The following is a 17838-nucleotide window of genomic DNA, read 5'->3' as shown; positions in this document are numbered from 1 at the left end:
ATAACTGACTTTCTTGTCATCAGAGCAAGTCCTAACAGAACACCAGCTATCTGAAAAGAAAGATGTATTACTTTTGCATTTATCTTTCTGACCTACGCTTAAAATTCTATCACGTTTGTATGATTTAAGAACCATACAAGGACAACGAGAGCTGGCTCTGAAGCGGGCTCAGCGTCTCTAACATCAATTTCTGGTAAACATCTCCCTGTTTTAGGCAAACGTGGATTAGCACATGGAGTATATCAGGCATCATTTCATCATGCTTTCTTTTCTGATATATAATGTTTTTTTTCATTAAACTTATTCAAAGTAACATCGGTCAATATATCGTCCAACTTTCAAGTGTACAATTCTGCAATACATCATCGGGGTAATTGCAATTTCATCATTTTTAATAGCTTGCAATCCTTGTTAGGAGCATCAGCTATTGTATGATACTCCCTAATTCGAAGTTGGTATCTGCCGGTGCTGAGGATTCGAAGAATGCACACCCTTCAGACGCTGCATGAACAAAGGTCTACTACTGCTCTGCTCCAGGTACTGCTTTCTCTCTCCCCTCTGAGGGGCAGAATGGTTACCAGCACAGGCTCAGAATCCACGCCCAGATGGGACTCTCAGCTCCAGCGCTGACTAGCATCTGCACGCCAAAGGTGTTACAGAGTAAACCAGTATTTGCAAGTTGCAGGCTCTCCTGCCTGCCTCAGCCTTTCTAAGCCCTCATTTTCTCATCTATAAAATAAGCCTACAAGAGTGCTTACTTCTCAGAGTTGCTGTAAGGATCAAAAAGATAATCCACTTAAAGTGCTTGACAAAGTACAGCACATGGTAAGTAGTGATACACGCCAGCTAACATCAGTCTCTCTCGGCAGGTCATCTGAGATGTCATCACGGAGCTTGCTTCTTACCGTCCCCAATTAACAATTTCCAATTTTTCTTTAGCCCTGTTCCCCACCCCGCCCCGGGTCCTACGAGGCATTCAGAGACTGGAGCTCCCAGGAACCGTTTGATAACCATTTATTACAGTGCTGTCCAAAAAATATATGTAATGTGGGTCGCAAATGCAAGCCACACTGGAAATATTCATTTTCCCAGGACTCACATTTAAAAACCAAAAGAGAACAGCAAAGAAATTAATTTTAAGAAATAAATTTAATGTAACTTACTATATCCAAAATATTATTTCAGCACGTCATCAACTTTAAAAATCACAATGAGTTATTGTACATTCTTTTTTTTTCTCCTAAGTCTGCAAAGTCTGGGGTGTATTTGACACATGTCTCCACCCAAACCTGTCACATTGCAAATGCCAGATGGTCACGTGGCCAGTAGGTACCTGATTAGCTTAGTCTCCTAACGATTATGACCACAGAAACACAACCCCACCTTCAAAAACATCAAAATGCATTTATTTAAAAAAAACTGATAAGGCTGGATGAGAGGAAAGATAAAAGAAAAAGAACAGATGCTCCTAGTCTGGGTGGACTTCTGGGCCGAATGTCATGGGCCTAATGAACTTGTGCTGTGAGCTCTGAGAAAACGGACTCCAATCCCACTTCCTCCATTTACTACCTGCGAGACTTGAGCCAATAACCCCTTCAACGTTTATATTCCTCAAGGACAGAACTATAGATAAAAATAACTCGTCTTTCCTAAGATTGCTCCGAATATAAAGGTTGTAGAGGAAAAGAGATTTCCAGACAGGAAGCTCTGCTTCGTAAAAGGTCAGAGACAGGAGTGGAGAAAACTGATGAAGGAAATACGGAGCAAATGAGCTTGGGAAAATAAAGAGGCTGGAGAAAAAAAAAACTGTTCATGTTGCAGTCACGATGCCTTTGTTAAATGCCCAGTTACACAAAACCACCTAAACAGTGGCAGCTATTAATAAAATAATTGCAGTGGTGTTTCTAAGCCCTCGGTGACTTATACCTCCCTGGCCTGCTGCTTTCTTCTTGGCTGTATTGTAAGTGAGGGCGGAGGAGAGCCGACTGCCAGGATTTGGAGAACCAAGATTTTTCAGTCACGTATATATTAACCACGGCCCTTGGCCTCAATAAGACGAGCTGGTGAATATACCTGAGTCTTCCTTTGAAGGATCAAGGCCCCACGGTGCCTCCCATTCAATCTGAATGTTAGTCTTGGCTGCATTATAAGTACATGAAGTTAGACTAAGTGTTTACTGTCCCCCAAAGTTTCTCTGAAAATCAGTTTTGTGAACAAATTCCAGATATTTTAAACTTGCTCTTGTTCTGTGCTGCCCCTCCCAAACGTCCAATTATTTTTCTTTTTTGAAGTTAGTCTGGTATGCTCATGAAGACGTTAAATGTTTAAAGTCTCTATTACAGAGACCTTCTAAACCAAGCTTTTTTCTAGAAAGTATTCTACATGATATTAATGTCTCTTGAGATTATACGTGTTCCATAAAATAAAATTAAAAAAAAAAAAACAGATCCCACCTAAAATGAATTCCGCTTGGACATGTTTTGTTTTTCTACAAGATTCCCCGAAGTCTTTAACATGCTCACATACACCGATCTCAGAGACTGCCTTGCTCGGTCCTTATGACCATTTTATCAGCTTACAAATGAGGGAAATACTAATTTAAATCGAGGATCGAAAAATAAGGAGACAGCGCTAGTTACCCCACGGAAACAGTCCTTCCTTGCTGTGGGTGTCTGGCCTGGTGCGCCATGCACTAACCATCCCTAACATCCACTGTGGAGACACACACAGTCATTCCCCTACTGGAATCCTCCAAACAAAGTCAAGTTATTGTAAAGGAAGGGAGGGAGAGAGAAAGAAGGGAGGAGAAAGGACTGACGTACCGCAAAGGACGGAGGGGGGATGGTTCTTAAAACGACTAGGTGTAACGGTCACTTCACATTCACCGGGGAAGCTAAACTACCTGAACTTACTCGGAAGGATGAAGGGACATCAAATACACACTCGCACCTGACCCGGCACTTGGGAAATAAGCTTCATTTTGAAAAACAAAACAAAACAAAACAAAACAGCTGCTCGGCAGAAACACAACACAAACCATCCTTTCCAGCCTTTATTTTTAGATGCCTCTTAAGTAAACAATAATTTTCTAAAGAATATAATTAAGTCCGGTAGGTGTCGTTTCATTATTTTAAAGGTTGCATTCTTTTCACACCAGTCACACTTTTTCCCCTCCATAAACCTCCTAATTATATGATATTCCATAACAAAACCTTTACCGTGGAGTAAAAGAATTTGTATGATTTTTAAAAAATGTACAGATTTTTAAACAGCACAACCACCCAAAATGTGAGTGAGTAATAACCCACAGGTTTCAACAGAGGGACTCTGACAGCCCCATTTTTCAAAAGACAGTTTGGAGACTTGTGTATGTCAAAAAAAAAAAAAAAACCCACGTGCCTTCATCATCTAAAGTACATTTTACAAAACGCATAATGGAAAAGAATATACTTAATATAGATCATCGGATTTCACGGGCAGAAGCGAATGCTAATTGCCTACTGGAGTCTTTAATGAACCCTAATTGCCGGCTTGAGCTGTCTCCGCTGACCCTGGGGACAGACCGGTATACCCTTCAGAACCCTAATACAGCATAATCCTCTTTCATTACAGTGCTCACAGCCCTGTCGTGGGACACGTCTGCCGCAAAAATACACTCTGCTGCCTCTCGTCTGAAGGGACACGCTGCTCCTCCATCCGAGAGCAGGCAGGGTCGACCGTAAGAGTCGCCCTTATGACAGTAGCACCAGTTCACAGCCCAGGTCTCCGTGCAAGCCGAGACCCACACACAGCCGGGGACACCACCGCAGAGACCATCCACACACTCCATGGTGATGGGGGTGGGGGAGGGGGCTGAAAAACAAAACGCACCCCAGACCCCAACCATCACCACCACCACCACGAGGTCGATGGGAAAAGTAGGGGAAATCCTTTCTAAACCAAACCGTGGGTTTGAACTAGGAAATCCACGTGTCAACCCACTCGACGCACACTCTGCATACATTTCAGATACTGAGCCCAAGAGAGATTCCCTACAGTGTGCTTTGAAGTGCTTCTAGGCACACCTTTACAAATACTACTTGCACTAAAAGCATGAATCTGACATCCACTGCTTGACAAGTCCTCACTTATTGAATTGAATATCTACTGGGCAGCGTGTGCCAGGAACCCAAAGGTAAAGAAAACACAACACATGCCCTCAAAGACTTAGGGAGGCAGATGAACAAACAACAATAACACAATGTGGAGTATATCACAGCAGAGACGGTAGACTTCCACACAAAGGCAGATCAGGTGACAATGAGCTCTCCCTCACAATAAAAGGGAACGTCAGACAAAACATCTAAGAAGACGTAAAAGTCATACCAGACGTTAAAGAACAGAAGAGGAGATTATTATGTGAGCAGATGTGAAAAGGGATTCAAGGGAGAAGGAACAGTAACAGTATGAGTCAAAACCACAGGTTTCAACCGTGAGAAATGTTTGGAGAAGCGCAGCAGAGAGCCGAGAGAGGCCAGCCCGGGCTAGAAGTCAGGGTGGGTGGGAACAAGAGCCACGCAGGCAGAGCCCTGAGCACCCTGCTGTCTGCATCCAACAGCGGGCAATGTGGTGTGTTTCTAAAATTCAATATTTTTGAGCTGGTGTGGCTCAGCTGGTTGGAGTGTCATCCCATAACCAAAAGGTCGCAGGTTCCATCCCCAGTCCAGGCATCTACAGGAGGCAGCTGATCAATGCTTCTCTCTGGCATTGACGTTTCTCTCTCTCCCTTCCTTTCTCTTTAAAAGCAATGGGAAAATGTCCTCGGGTAAGGATTAAAGAAATTAAAACAAAATATTTTTTCGACCTATGAGATACCTCTGGGAGAAGACAGTAAACATGCACGGCCCCAGCACCCAGCTTAGGAAATGAAATACCACATCTCCGTCCTCACCTCCTCCACACCCCACACTCCCTGTATCTGGTGTTTATCCTCCTGACATCTCCTTATACCTTTGACTACAGACATATGTATCTCTAAACAATGTAAAGTGGCGAGAAAGATGCCAAGCAGGAGAATGAAAATATCAGCCCGTTTCAATCAAGAGCCCGTAGTGTAGGGGTGGTCTGGTCTCCACACTGGCAGACATGGGACAAGAGACAGCAGTGAGCCCTGGCTGGTGTGGCTCAGTGGATTGAGCTCGGGCTGGGAACCAAAGGGTCACCAGTTTGATTCCCAGTCAGGGCACATGCCTGGGTTGCAGGCCGGATCCCCAGTAGCAGGCACGTGGTCACACATTGATAGCTGTCTTCACGGAAGGACTGTCATAAGAAGAGGCACCCTTAGCCTCAGAGGGCATTCCCAGGGCAAGGAGGAGACAGACCTGAATGAACAGTTCCAGGTGACCAGCAGCAGAGAAGGGACAATCTGCAGGGCTCTGGGAGAGACGGGGACAGGAGTGGGGCAGGTGGCAGCTTCTGGGTGGCTGAGAGGCTCATGAGGGGCATGAGCCACGTTAACCAGGTCACGGAGCACAGAGGGAAAAATGCCGAGAGCAAGCGGCAGAAGGGCCTGACCAGGGAGCGAGGTCAGGCAAGGCATCCAGAGAAGTGGCACTTACAGTGGGCTTCCAGGGACACTCCGATGGGCACTGCTGAGTGCTGGGATCCCCAGGCAAGGCAGGAGCATCAAATTAGGAGGGAAATTACTGGGCCTGTTCAGGAAATAGCTGCAGGTTGGCAGATCCCTGGAGAATAAAGGGACATCAATCTGAAGAAATCAGAGGACCGCCTGGGGATTATTTGGAGAGAACTTCACTTATCAAGCTGAAGTTCCTAAAAAGTACACATGTAATTCATACCAAATTTACTTTTGTGGCCAGGAAATCTGACTTAATCCCTCTTACTGGAGAATTAAAGAAGTGGAGAAAGCGCATCTTGTGATTTGTTGATAACATCATTGATATCGGTGCTGCTTATCAGTTCTAGATGGGGCAGGGCAGACCGGCACGTCTCCTGGGGCTCAGCATCCTGGAGGGCCTCTCTCCCTCATTCACAAACTGGTAACTCGGAGGTTGAATGCCGAGTATCTCAGCATTTTCCTCTTTAATAGACGGTGTACAATAACGCAGAGATGGGACATGAAACATAGGAGTGGGCACCCTGGGCAGGAATTCATGGAACAAAGGAGAGGGGAATTGAACACCTCTAAGTGTTAAGTGGGTAGAGGGGTGTGAGGAGAAAGGGAAGCAGATGAGGATGGGAAGGTGGGGGTGGGGGGATAAGAAAACCTTATCATACAAGTAATCAGAAGCAAAAGGAGCATTTAAATAATATAAACGACAGATTTGTGTTTTTGTTTAAACTTCTAGAAAAAGTAGATGAAGAAGGTATGAACACACAGCCTTTAAACTCTTGAACCATCCCAAGAGGCAGTGAGGATGGAGGGCCCGGAGTAAACTAAAGGCGTTTTAGAGACAAAAACTCAAAGGATGGAAGGGTTTGTCACCGGCGTTGGAGCGTAGGGGCTGTGGGTGCAAAGGAAGAGCGACAAGAAGAGAAGCCCACGGTCCTGGCTTCAGCAGATGGTTCAACAGAGGGCGGTGTCAGCGACCAGTGCAGAAGCAGCAGAACCTGTGGCAAGAAACGAGTGAATCCCACTGGAGACAGGTAGAGTTTGGCATGTGACTCGGACACCCAAAGGGATGGAAGTAGCGGCCAAACCAAACTATCCGGAACCAAGCAGAGGGCTCTGGTCTGGAGATGACAGCCAAGCAGTTCTACTAAAATGGAAACATCTAATTCAGGCCCTCCGAGGCGGGCCAGGGTAGGGATAAGTGGCCATTACGTGACTCCAGCCTCTGCAGAGCTCTGAAAACCCAGGAACAGAATGAGTCAAACCCATGCAGTGAAAAACTTAAGTGACTACCACGCCAAGCCTGAGGACAGGGGTGGAAGGACCAAAACAAGAATCCTGAGCTTCAGGATTCTCAAAGAACCGTTGGTCAAGGACCCGCGGCATTAACATCAGCATCACCGAGTTCCAATCGCAGCCCCACCCCGGCACGACTGCATCGGAAGCAGGGCCGGGCGCTGGGGAAGGGCATCCTGGGTGGTAACCAGCCCTCCAGGTGCCCGTTAGATCAGCGGCCCTTGAGCTCTGTGGCCGTATCTAATGCCCCAATTCCTTGAGGGGCATGGGTGTGAAAGAAAGAAAGAACTCCCAGAAGATGAATTTCCAAAGGCTTTAGGAAATGAAGTAAACAGTTTAGTGAAAGATACGTCTTATGCAAAAGTAAGCATTAGGAACTTCGGCTAAATTTTAACAATGAGTGATTCTTCCCCGGGAGCTAAAAACGAGGGAAGCAAATCAGATGAAGTCAGTGAGTGGTACACCCAGGAAAGCTTTCTACTTCGGGGATGCAATTAGCTCGCTACTAAAAGTCTCAAACATCCCAAGTGTGAGGAGGAGGTTGTTAGGGCACCAGTCAACCCCCCCCCCCCCTCTCATTTTCTCCCGTCCCCTCCCTGCTGACCAACATCAAGTTTATGGGGTGGCCACCTAGAGTTACAGGATATGCACTAGACCTCTGGGTCAAGCTAATTATAAGCCTAATTTCGTCCCCGACAGAACCAAGCTAAATCTGCCACGTATCAAACTTGACACACAAGATCGATCTAAGAATGGCCACCATATGTTTTTTCTGATAGCAAGGACCGTGAAGCACGTCAAACAAAAGCATGAAGGGAGAGCAAGACAAAACCAAGCCAAGGACTATAGAGCCAACAGGAAAAAGGGGAAAGGAAATTAAAACAATGTTAATGCGCCATTTATAATCCAACTTAGACGCACAAGCACCCTCACGCTGCAAAAAGGTACCTCTAGTCGCCATTAGCTTTTATCTTCAGCGACTGTAATTCTTATCCCCAAGTCTTGCATCATATCCTCTCATTCAGAATTATAAATAAGTCGGAGATTATTTATTTTCATAATCGGCACGCATGCAGTGTATGGCAGAGGCAGGGCTGGTCCGGGCAACGTGGGTTTGGGTTTCCTCTCCCTTCCTATTGCAAAGCTCCAAGGCAGATCTGCGTGTTCCTAGGCTTTCGTTCACTGACCTCCTGGCCTGCATGCAAACTACCCGCAGGGTAACCAGTTCTGGGCCACAGACGATCCACTCTGCTTCAGGAACGCCTACCACACACCTGCCCCACTGACGTTTTCTGACTTGTTCTTTCTTCTAACATTCCCTCCTCCTGGGAGGATGCTATGAAGATCAAGGAGTCGATGTTTGTCGAGTCGTTTAGGCTTCGCAGATGAAAGGCAACTTTAAAGCTCACGGACCAAGGCTGGCATTCCAGCCGAGGTGCTGAAGCCGACTCCACAGTTGGGCTTCAAAGAGGGAAATCGGGTTGCAAAGTCATTCGTTGGTGGAGCTTGTGCCTTCTTGCCAAGGGCGGGCAGATTCGTTCGAACATTCTTCAACTGGATTTCAACATCAGAAATACCGGGGCCCCTTGCTATAGTAAGTAGCACACAGGGGGAAAGGCACCTTCTCTCAGCCCTAATCTCAGTGACTTTGCCTCCTCAAGCTTCCCTTCTGCCAAGTCTCACAACTGTCACCCCCCGGCTACAGGAGGGGCCACATGGCAGCTGCCAGCCAACACGTTTGCTCTGAGCCAATAGACCAAAAAAAAAAAAAAAAAAAGGTCAAAGACAAAGCTTTATGTGTATGTTGGCACACATGTGAATTCAGGCTGCTGGGGGGGGGGGGGAATGACACAAAGAGCACATTCATGGCCACATAGAACTCCTCGAACATATAAATAGCCATCCTTGACCCAACACCTACCTACTCGGGGTGAGGCACTGGGTTAGGAGGGGTACGTGGAGCGTGACGCCGCATTCTCCACCAGGACGCTGCCGAGTCAGAAACCGAAGGCCCCACCATGGAGATGAAAAGAGATTGAGGCTGAATTTGAGATTCTAAAGGGTGGCAAAGTCCATCCGACGTCACACAGTGAGAAGATGGCCCAGCTGGAATCCCCCCCTAGCTCTGGTTTGAATTTCTACCCCTGGCTCCCTGCTCCCGCACACGGAGAGCCAAGAAAGCCACGAAACTGGCCACACACACCCTTGGGACACTCACTACACCCTCCATGGGGCTCAGAAAGGGGAAGGGTAAATCAAGTCATGAGGGGGAACCACAGTCTTACTTTAGACACTAACCTTAACCTCCTTCTTACCAAAACTTGTTTGTTTTCCCTTGCTTCTTTTTTAATCGGCTCCAGGAGCAATAATATAATTGGCTGATTAAGTATTTCACTGTATCTCTTCCCCCACCCCCCGCCTTATCTCTTACAAAGTGCATAGCACTGTTTTGAGGCTTAGTGTGCGATCAAAAAATGGCCCTGGCTGGTGCGGCTCAGTGGACTGAGTGCTGGCCTGTGAACCAAAGGGTCACCGGTTCGATTCCCAGTCAGGGCACATGCCTGAGTTACAGGCCAGTTCCCCAGTAGGGGGCGTGCAAGAGGCAACCACACATTGACATTCCTCTCCATCTCCTTCTCCCTCCCTTCCCCCTCTCTAAAAATTAACTTAAAAATAAAAAAAGATACACAGCACTTGGTAACTATGCAAAGAAATTCAAACGCAGGATAGAACGTGAAAAAGGATGAAAATAGGAAACGCAGGTGGGCTACAATGTGCAATGAAAAGGCTTATGTTTGCTTTCCATTTTATGAGCAAAAAACCACGTAAGTCTTTCATAAGGCTGGCAAGTGCTGGGGGAAAAATCGTCATAGCTCTTGACCCCTGGCCCATCCATGCAGGGCAAGTAAGAGCTCTCCGAAAAAAATCTGATTGTTCTCTGAATTCTTTCCTTTCGTCCACATTAAAATAGCCTTAACTGTTCTTTCCCTTAGCAGCTGGCCATGCGACACAGGACGCACAAACCCAAATAATGAAGTGTTTCTAGTAACTACATGTGTAAGCCAATGACAGAAGCCTGGAAGGTACCTGCCAGTAGCAAGAAAGCTTTTCTCCAGCCATTTCCCTCACACAGGTCCTAGACCTTCAGGCAAACTCCCATCAAGGGGCCGTTCTTGAGATAGGAGGAGGTGTTTGTGGAGGGGCTTGGATAAACACCCGAGACTGTAGGAAGTCAGTGTGCTCTTCCCACTCCCTTCTACTGGCCTGAGGTCACTGAAAGCTGGCCCTCTGCCACCTGGGCCAGGACTCAGCCACTGTGAATAATACTGCAACGCCACTCCTGCTCAGGGGAAAGGCACCCTTGAAAGGCAAACCACGCAGAGAATGCTACTGCACCAGAAGGAGCTTTTCTCGGGAGGATCGGCTGAATCCTGGACCATCAGGCTACACAAGAACCAGACACAAGAGACTCCGTTTTTATAAAGTTTCAGGGCGCGGAAATGGGGTCCTTACTACTGTGCAGCAGCAATAGCGACTTTTCAAAGCAGCTCATATTCTCACAAATACAGAGACAGGTGCAAAAACTCAGCCTGCTCAGCACGGTCAGTCATCCATTCAGATTGGGGGAAAAAGGGCCATGTTGTTGAGCTCCAGGCATCAAGGCTATCGTTACTGTGGCACAAACTTTCCATGCCATCAGTGAAAGATAGGTAACTTTCATACAGGAGTCTGTGGTGTGGCATTATTATGGATAACCTATGGCCGTCAGGCTGCCCTGGCAAAGGGGATCAGCTCCATCTAATGAAACCCCACAAGGGCCAGTTAGTGCCAATTACCATGGAAATGGTCTCACAACTGCTGTTGATAGCACAGCAGAAAGAGCATCACCTCTGAGGTGTGCCCCAAAGGAGAGCCTGTGCTCTTCTGGCAGAGTCTTGGTTCCTGTCCTGGGTAACATGCTTCCACTTTAATTTCTGATACATTTTTTCTTTAAAGGCTCTCCCTGCAACACTGCCCATGAATCCCACTCGAACCTCCAGACAGGTTCGTCCTTTTGATACGTGGTTTTTGGGTGATTCTCACTTTGCACAAGCTCTTTCCGCTACCTGTGTCCCCCAGGTGAGTTGGGTGCACACTTCACCCCCTCACCTCCAGGACCAAGCTTTCTCTTGCACTTCTCACAGCAGTGCAATTCCCTGTTGGATTCTCAAGAATTTGTCCTTTCTCCACAAGGCTGCAGTGAGATCGATTATAGCATCACTTATCCCTTGTTCCTAGTCTAAAGAAGAAGTTTAATGCAGGGTTTGTTGAATGAATGAGTGAACTAACACACTTTAAATTAGCACATTGGTGGAAACCCTGGAACCACATATGCAGCCTGCAGTCCAGAGATTCCTCACAAGCCAGTTCCTGAAGATCGCACAATGTCCTTAAATTGTGGGTGGGTGTGACAGGAACAGAAGAGAAAGGGAAATGGAGGTAGCATCAGAGTACCTCTCTGCTCCTTCAAAAAGGTGGGAGCCCCCCTGACAAGAATTCAACATCCAAAGTCAGGGGTCATGCGAGGAAGAAAGGGGAGGGAGTTTACTAACACCATACTCAGAAGTTGTTCATACATCCAAGATAGAAAGTTTGAGGTGGAGACCTACTCTGAAATTGTGTGGCCACAAGTTTTGAGCCAGCCTGAGCACCCAAGTAGGGGCCAAGAAGCCCAGAAGCTTGGTGGCACGTCTGGGGCCTAGTAGGAAGGCATACAAACTCCTCTCCCCTCCAAGATCTTGTCCCTCTGCGGGACAGAAGAGGGTGGGGAGCCGAGTTCCTATCCCGCTAGAGAGGCGGCACTGTCCTCGTCTTTCCTCCTCCTGTCCCCAGCCCCAGAAGATCCCCAGATGCCTTTCAGAGGCCCTCTCTCAAGCCCAGAAAGCAGAAGGGAATGAGGAGGAGGGGGCGAGGGTGTGGGTTTAACCACCAGCAATGTAGACAGCTCTCACCTTTCCACCTAACTCCCCTGACCAGCTGTGCGCCTCACAGAGGGCGGCTCCCACCGCCCCGGCAAACTCCTGCGGCCCGGACACCTCGCGCCCCGGCTGCCCTGGCCGAGTCCCGAGCCGCCGCCGATCCCAAGTTGGCTTTGCCAGCCTTTGCCCAAGTCATCCGCCGGGCGCCCGGGACACCCAGACGGTCCCCAACTTACCGCCCGACTCCTCTGCCTCAGACGGCGCTTACCTGCTTACATGGCCCGGTTGGAGCCCTGCAGTCCCGCGCGGAAAAGCTGTCCCTCAGCCGCGGCGGTGGAGCCCCAATTCCCCAAGGAATTGATTCCAGTGGCTGGCGGAGGAGGGGCGAAGGGAACCAGCCGGAGGAGGCGAAAGGGGAGGGAGGGTTCCGCCGCGATCCGGAGTAGGCGCAGGGGTGCACGGAGCAGGAGATAAAGAAGAGCCACCTAAACCCAGGGCTGTCCCGCCCGAGGCAGGATGAGACCAGGAGGCCAGGGAGGATGGCTGAAGAGGGAGAAGGACCGCCAGCGGTCACTGAGCGTCTGCCGCTCCCCGAGGACCTTAGCCCGGAGGTAGGCAGCTGAGCAGGCAGGAGCACAGCAGCCCGCCCCCTGCCTGCGCCTGCAGCACCCACTCGGGGAGGAAAAGTTGGGAAGAACTTTTAAGGGCCAGGAGAGCCGGAGCGGCAGGAAACGCGAGCAGCCGGGAGAGGAGGGAGGAAGGGGCCGTGCGAGTGGGAGGGGACGGAGCAGGCGCCGGCGGCCGCGGTTCCCCCACCCCCGGGCCCGGCTCTGCTGCACTGGGGGCCGGGAGGCGGAGAGAGCTCCGGGCGCGCGTCCGAGGGCGGGAGGAATGCGGCCGAGAGCGCGCGCGGGGAGCGCGGAAACGTGGATCCAGAGCTCGGGAGCTGGAGGCGTGCGGTCCCGGGGGACGTCACAGCGCTGGAATCCGAGGAATGCCAGGCTGCAAGAGCTCCTTCTGCAGGCCCCGGAGGAGTCGCGCACTTTAACGTGGCAGGTTTGGACAAACGTTTGAGAAGGTGGGGGCTGGGGAAGGAGGACAGGATTAAACTCCCGGGAGTAAGAATTGCTGGAGTGGCGAAGGAAAAGAGACCAAAGCCACCCCAAACTCACGCCGCTCCAGGCGGGGGCGGAAAGTGGGAAGACGGACAAATCCCACCCGGACCTCCGGAAACATCAGAGCCCGGGCCGTGGCAGTGGTTTGCCCACTCCGCCCCGGAGAAAGCACAGTCCGTCCTACACTGGGGAACTCTCCAAGCAGGACGCCCCCATGCAGATACTGCAGAGGGGAAATAGTCCAGGAGATAATAAGGTGGCTTCTCCGAGAGCCAATCTCAGAGCTCTGTTTCTAAGACATCCGGAACCTCAAGGCACCGGTCCTGGTCTTAATTCACCCACCCCACCCCACCCCACACACGTCCCCTCTCCGGGCTGCGTGCTGGGAGTCGGAATAGGTCGTTTTCCCGGTTCTTTCCAAGCCACAAACTCGCCCCACCCCGCCTGGGCAGGCACTGGGAGGAAACTTCCTTAGCACTTTCGGAGGTGGAGTTAGTGAGCCGCAGCCGGTTTGATGGAAAAAGCGCGGAGCCATGAGGGGGACCCAGGGTGTTAGGCCTTGCCCTGCTGTTTTCCGATTGCATGACTGAGGAGTGTACCAGCCTGAAAGCCTTGGCTTGGGCAGCTGTAGAAGGAAGGAGTTTGCCTGCATTTCTGCCCTCCTTGGCAAAATTAAGAACATGCCTTAGGAACCTGCTGTCTCACCAGGACTCAAGCCCAGTCTGTTCAGCCTTTCTTAGGTGGAAAGGGGTATTTGAAGTCATCCTCGCAGAGGATACTGTTCCCAATTACTTCACTGTCCCACAACTCATAGCAAAATTCTGGGCCTCTTGGAAAAGGGGACAGGAAACCAAAGAGCAGCCCCTATTGTACCCATGAGATGCACATTGGTGGTGACTGACTTCACTGAACATTGGATAATCTCCAAAAGCATCTGAAGTAGAGGAGACTCCAAAGGGATAGAGGGGCAGGTTCAAGGGAAGGAAGAGCAGTTTCTCAAACTTCCAAGGACATAGCTGGATAGCTGCAGTGTGTTCTTACTGGATTTCCAAGAAAACTAGGGAGCGCCTGTCTGGGGCCCAGGAATTATGGAAAGCACTTTGTGCTCTGGTGTCATGCCCATTTCCTGGGTCAGGGAAGTGAGGCATGTAGAAATTGCAGATCTCACGGAGGGTCACAGAGCAGTACAATCGGATAAGGAGGCCTGGGCTGGCCCCCTCCCTGCACAAAACAAAACAAAACCAAAAGGCTACTTCTCTCTTCAACATTTGGACAAGACAGGATTAAGATTAAAGATACAGAAATCCCTGCAGTCTCTGCAGGGAAACCCCCAGCTCCTGCTCTTTCCCTGAGATAGGAGGGAGCCTTTAGGGGTCTTGGAGGACAGGAGTGGCATTTGTCTATTGTCATTCTAAAGTCACTGTGATAGCAAACTCTCAGCACTGCCGCCAAGACAAGCATGGTGTAGAAGAATGAGCAAAGGACTTGCCTGGAGACAGGACTGCGGTTCTGCCTCTGACCAGCTCTGTGACCCTGAGCAAGCCACGTCGGCTTAGGCCTGAGTTTATTTTTTCACTGGAGTGTGACATGGAGGTCCCAGTGGGGTTGAATTAGTTCACCTCTGAGGTCTTGCCCAGGCCTGAACATGGAAGAATGCAAACCAGGCAGTTGGTATGTCTAGGGCGGAAGCTGAGTGGTAAAGCCGGGGTGTCTTAGGGAAGGGCTGTTTTCACACTGCCTCCAGAACACAAGGGAATGTGGGCAATGTTGCTGCGCGTTCGATGGAAAACAAACAAACAAACCTGGAAGACATAGCACGAACCCCATAGACTCATTTTTAATTTAAACATTTTTACTTCTAAAACTTTTTTCTTCAGCATTATTTTTTTAAAAGCCCATAGAGTCCGTCTGACCAGCCACATTTCTCCTCCTTTAGAATAGATCAGGAAAGTGCACGCAAGGACATTACTGACGTAGGAAGTTCAGCTTGAAATGAGAAAACCCTTTCAGGCTCACCTTTCCTACTCTGGGTAAACACTGAGAAGCTGCTCACAGGCTCCTTTCACAAAGGAAAAACATCGCTGCCTAAGTCTGCATCACATTCGAGTCTCCTCAATGTGCCTGGGAGCCAACACCGGCTTGGCTGATGGGACAGGTCCCACGTACATTGCTACGCATTTACTTTAAAGTGTAATTTTAAGAACTTGGTAAAAATATCCCCCGAAAACTCTCATTTCTTATAAGCCTCCATGATTCCTCCTACCTCAGTATATGCCTTCCGTTAACTTATTAATTGTATACCTTCGAAACATTGGAATCGGCGAGAGGAATACAAAACAATCAAAGTAAACTGGAAAGTTAGTAGGCTGTCTTAGGAAAACCGATGATCTCTAGGATCAAGTTTATATATTTATATATATAACACGTATATTATGTATGCAAGTATATGAAATTTCACAGAGTTATTATTATTTTGTTTTCCTCCTGGATCTAGTTCTAATTCCTAAAAGGATATTGGGCAGATCACAGTAATAGAGGGAAAGAAATGTGTATTTTGGGAGCTTCTTCAAAATACACGTTATCTCTACACCCCCTGCTCCCATAGCTTATTCAGCTTATTCCCTGGGTCTCAGGTAGAGACTTGGATGGGTGTATGTGTGTCTGTGTATTTATACTGAGACAGTACTGAGATATAATTCATGTTCAGTTAAAAATACAAATCTTCCCTGGCTGGTGTAGCTCAGTGGATTGAGTGCAGGCCTGCGGACCACACAACCACGGTTCGATTCCCAGTCAGGGCACATGCCTGGGTTGCAGGCCAGTTCCCAGCAGGGGATGCGCGAGAGGCAACCACACATTGATATGTCTCTCCCTCTCTCCTCCCCTTCCCCTCTAAAAATAAATAAATAAATACATCTTAAAAAAAAATACAAATCTTAAATGTGCAACTTGATGCCTTTTTCACGTGGATACATCTACCTCCCAGATCAAGATATAAATAATGTCCACCACCACAGAAAGTTCCCTGGTGTGATTTCTCAAGAAGTATCACCTCTCCAGGGTGGCTTCTACCGCCCAAGAGTGCTTTTGCGGGTCCTCAGACTTCATGTACCTGGCATCACACCGTGTGTGTACACGTCACAATTTGCTTATTCATCATCCCATCGATCTAGTGGGTGGGTACACTTTGACAGCACTCCCCAAGTAATTCTGCTGTGCCTGGTCCCTCCAATTCGGAACTGCTGACTTCTAGCCAAACGCTGATAAAATAAGCCTAGATTATTAATACTTACAAAAATTACTGAGTGACAGAAAAGGGAATTGAAGAGGGCTTTAATGGTAATATGCAGAGCTTCTTACCAATAGAAACAAAGTAAGGGATTGGCTGGAATGTGACATTCTTGTCACACAGTGAGTTTTTAACAGCTGTGTGATTCTGCAGAACAGTCATGTACAGCCACACACACAGCACACAGTGTTACTCGTGCGGCCAAAATAGTCTGCGTCTGAGTGGCGCCCCCAGAGTCGTGCCGGTTGGTGTCCCTGCTACTAGGAGTTCTCCCTTTAGAGAGAACCATGGTGTCTGCTTGGGAAGGATCCTTTCCGCCCTTCTTCCTCCCGGCTGCATTTTGGAGGACGCTCGGTTTGGGGAAGCCCCGCCGTTCCCTAGGGTGACTAGTCCAGGAAGTCTCCCCACTCTCAACTATTGGTGAAATGCTAGGAGCCTGTTGTGGAGAAATAGATAAGGTGAAAGTGCAAAGGGCGTATTCAGACATCACAGCAGGGAACTTTCTGTGATGGTCAGTCTCTAGTCTCTTGGAGGCCAGCCATACCTGCATCCCTCTCTGTCCCATCCTGTCTCCCTTTCATCATCTTTCTCATGTCTCCCCTCTCATGCCCAAAGCCCCCTCATCTCGGGCCACCAAGCCTTCTGGTCATTTGAACTCTCCGGGTCATTTCTCTTCCTTTTGTTCTATCTCTCAGGAAAAGGCCCCCTGCCTTCCGAAGGGACTACTTCCTCACCTGAGCCAAAGGACACAGGGCCCCCCATAGCTGTACCTGCCAACCGAGGCTCCAACTGAATGGTTCCCTCATTACTTCCTTCAGGAAAGAATGTCAAAGGGTTTTGGGTTGTATGTTTTTCAAGCTGGGAGGAGAAGGAGGAATCTGTTCTCCTGGGACACTGTGCCAGCTCCTCTGGCAACCGTGCGTGACCACGTGGCGACGAGTCAGGTGCACGAGCCATCTGGCTCCAGGCAGGTCACAGTTTCTTCCAAGGAAAACGGGCAATGTTAAAAATTCCACACCGCAGCAATATATGTTGGTCAAGAAACTCCATCAAGGGTAATTCACACTCACTATTGGTACTTTCAGGAAGATGTTAAGACATAAAACCTAGGCACTATGAAGTATCTTGCCGTTTTCAATGTATTCATGATCATTCTCTACTAATTTTACCTTAGGTAGCACACACCCTTTGAATCATGTTGACAAGATAGGAGTTTCCCAATCACATTCACCAGGCTCAGCTTGTTGACTCTCGCCCCCTCCCGCAGCGCTAACCCTGCTTTCGTGCTTTTTCTTTTTCTTTTTTTTTTTGCCTGGACGGGAACAAACACATGCAACTGTCACGATGTCCTCTACCCACCCCTTACTGCTGAAAACCACCTGTTACCCAGAAAAGCAGGCTTCTACTGCTGAAATCTGCCTTGGAGGGCTTCTTCATTTTGATTTAAACACTTTGAAACTTCGTAATGGGATAGAGTCATTACAAAAGACCGCTGTGCACAGCCATTCATATATGGCTGTTAAACTCAGAAACATGACGTAATGTTGAAGGCAGCAGATCTTTCTGATA

The 17838-nt window shown here is 48.6% G+C and overlaps 1 protein-coding gene across 1 annotated transcript in view; it reads right to left on the bottom strand.

The window, feature by feature from the left end:
• The window catches only part of PTPN14 (protein tyrosine phosphatase non-receptor type 14), a 159671-nt gene extending 146916 nt beyond the window's left edge, over positions 1–12755 (bottom strand). Inside the window, exon 1 of the mRNA XM_037034869.1 lies at positions 12134–12755. The gene's annotated coding sequence lies outside the window, so the exon portion shown is untranslated. The remainder of the gene's footprint in view (positions 1–12133) is intronic.
• Between the last annotated feature and the right edge of the window lie 5083 nt (positions 12756–17838).

Source organism: Sturnira hondurensis, unplaced genomic scaffold (assembly GCF_014824575.4).
Source record: "Sturnira hondurensis isolate 20B ecotype Veracruz unplaced genomic scaffold, ASM1482457v3 Scaffold0022215, whole genome shotgun sequence".
NCBI lineage: Eukaryota > Metazoa > Chordata > Mammalia > Chiroptera > Phyllostomidae > Sturnira > Sturnira hondurensis.
The sequence above is the reverse complement of the archived record's forward strand: the minus strand, read 5'-3'. Positions and strand labels throughout refer to the sequence as shown.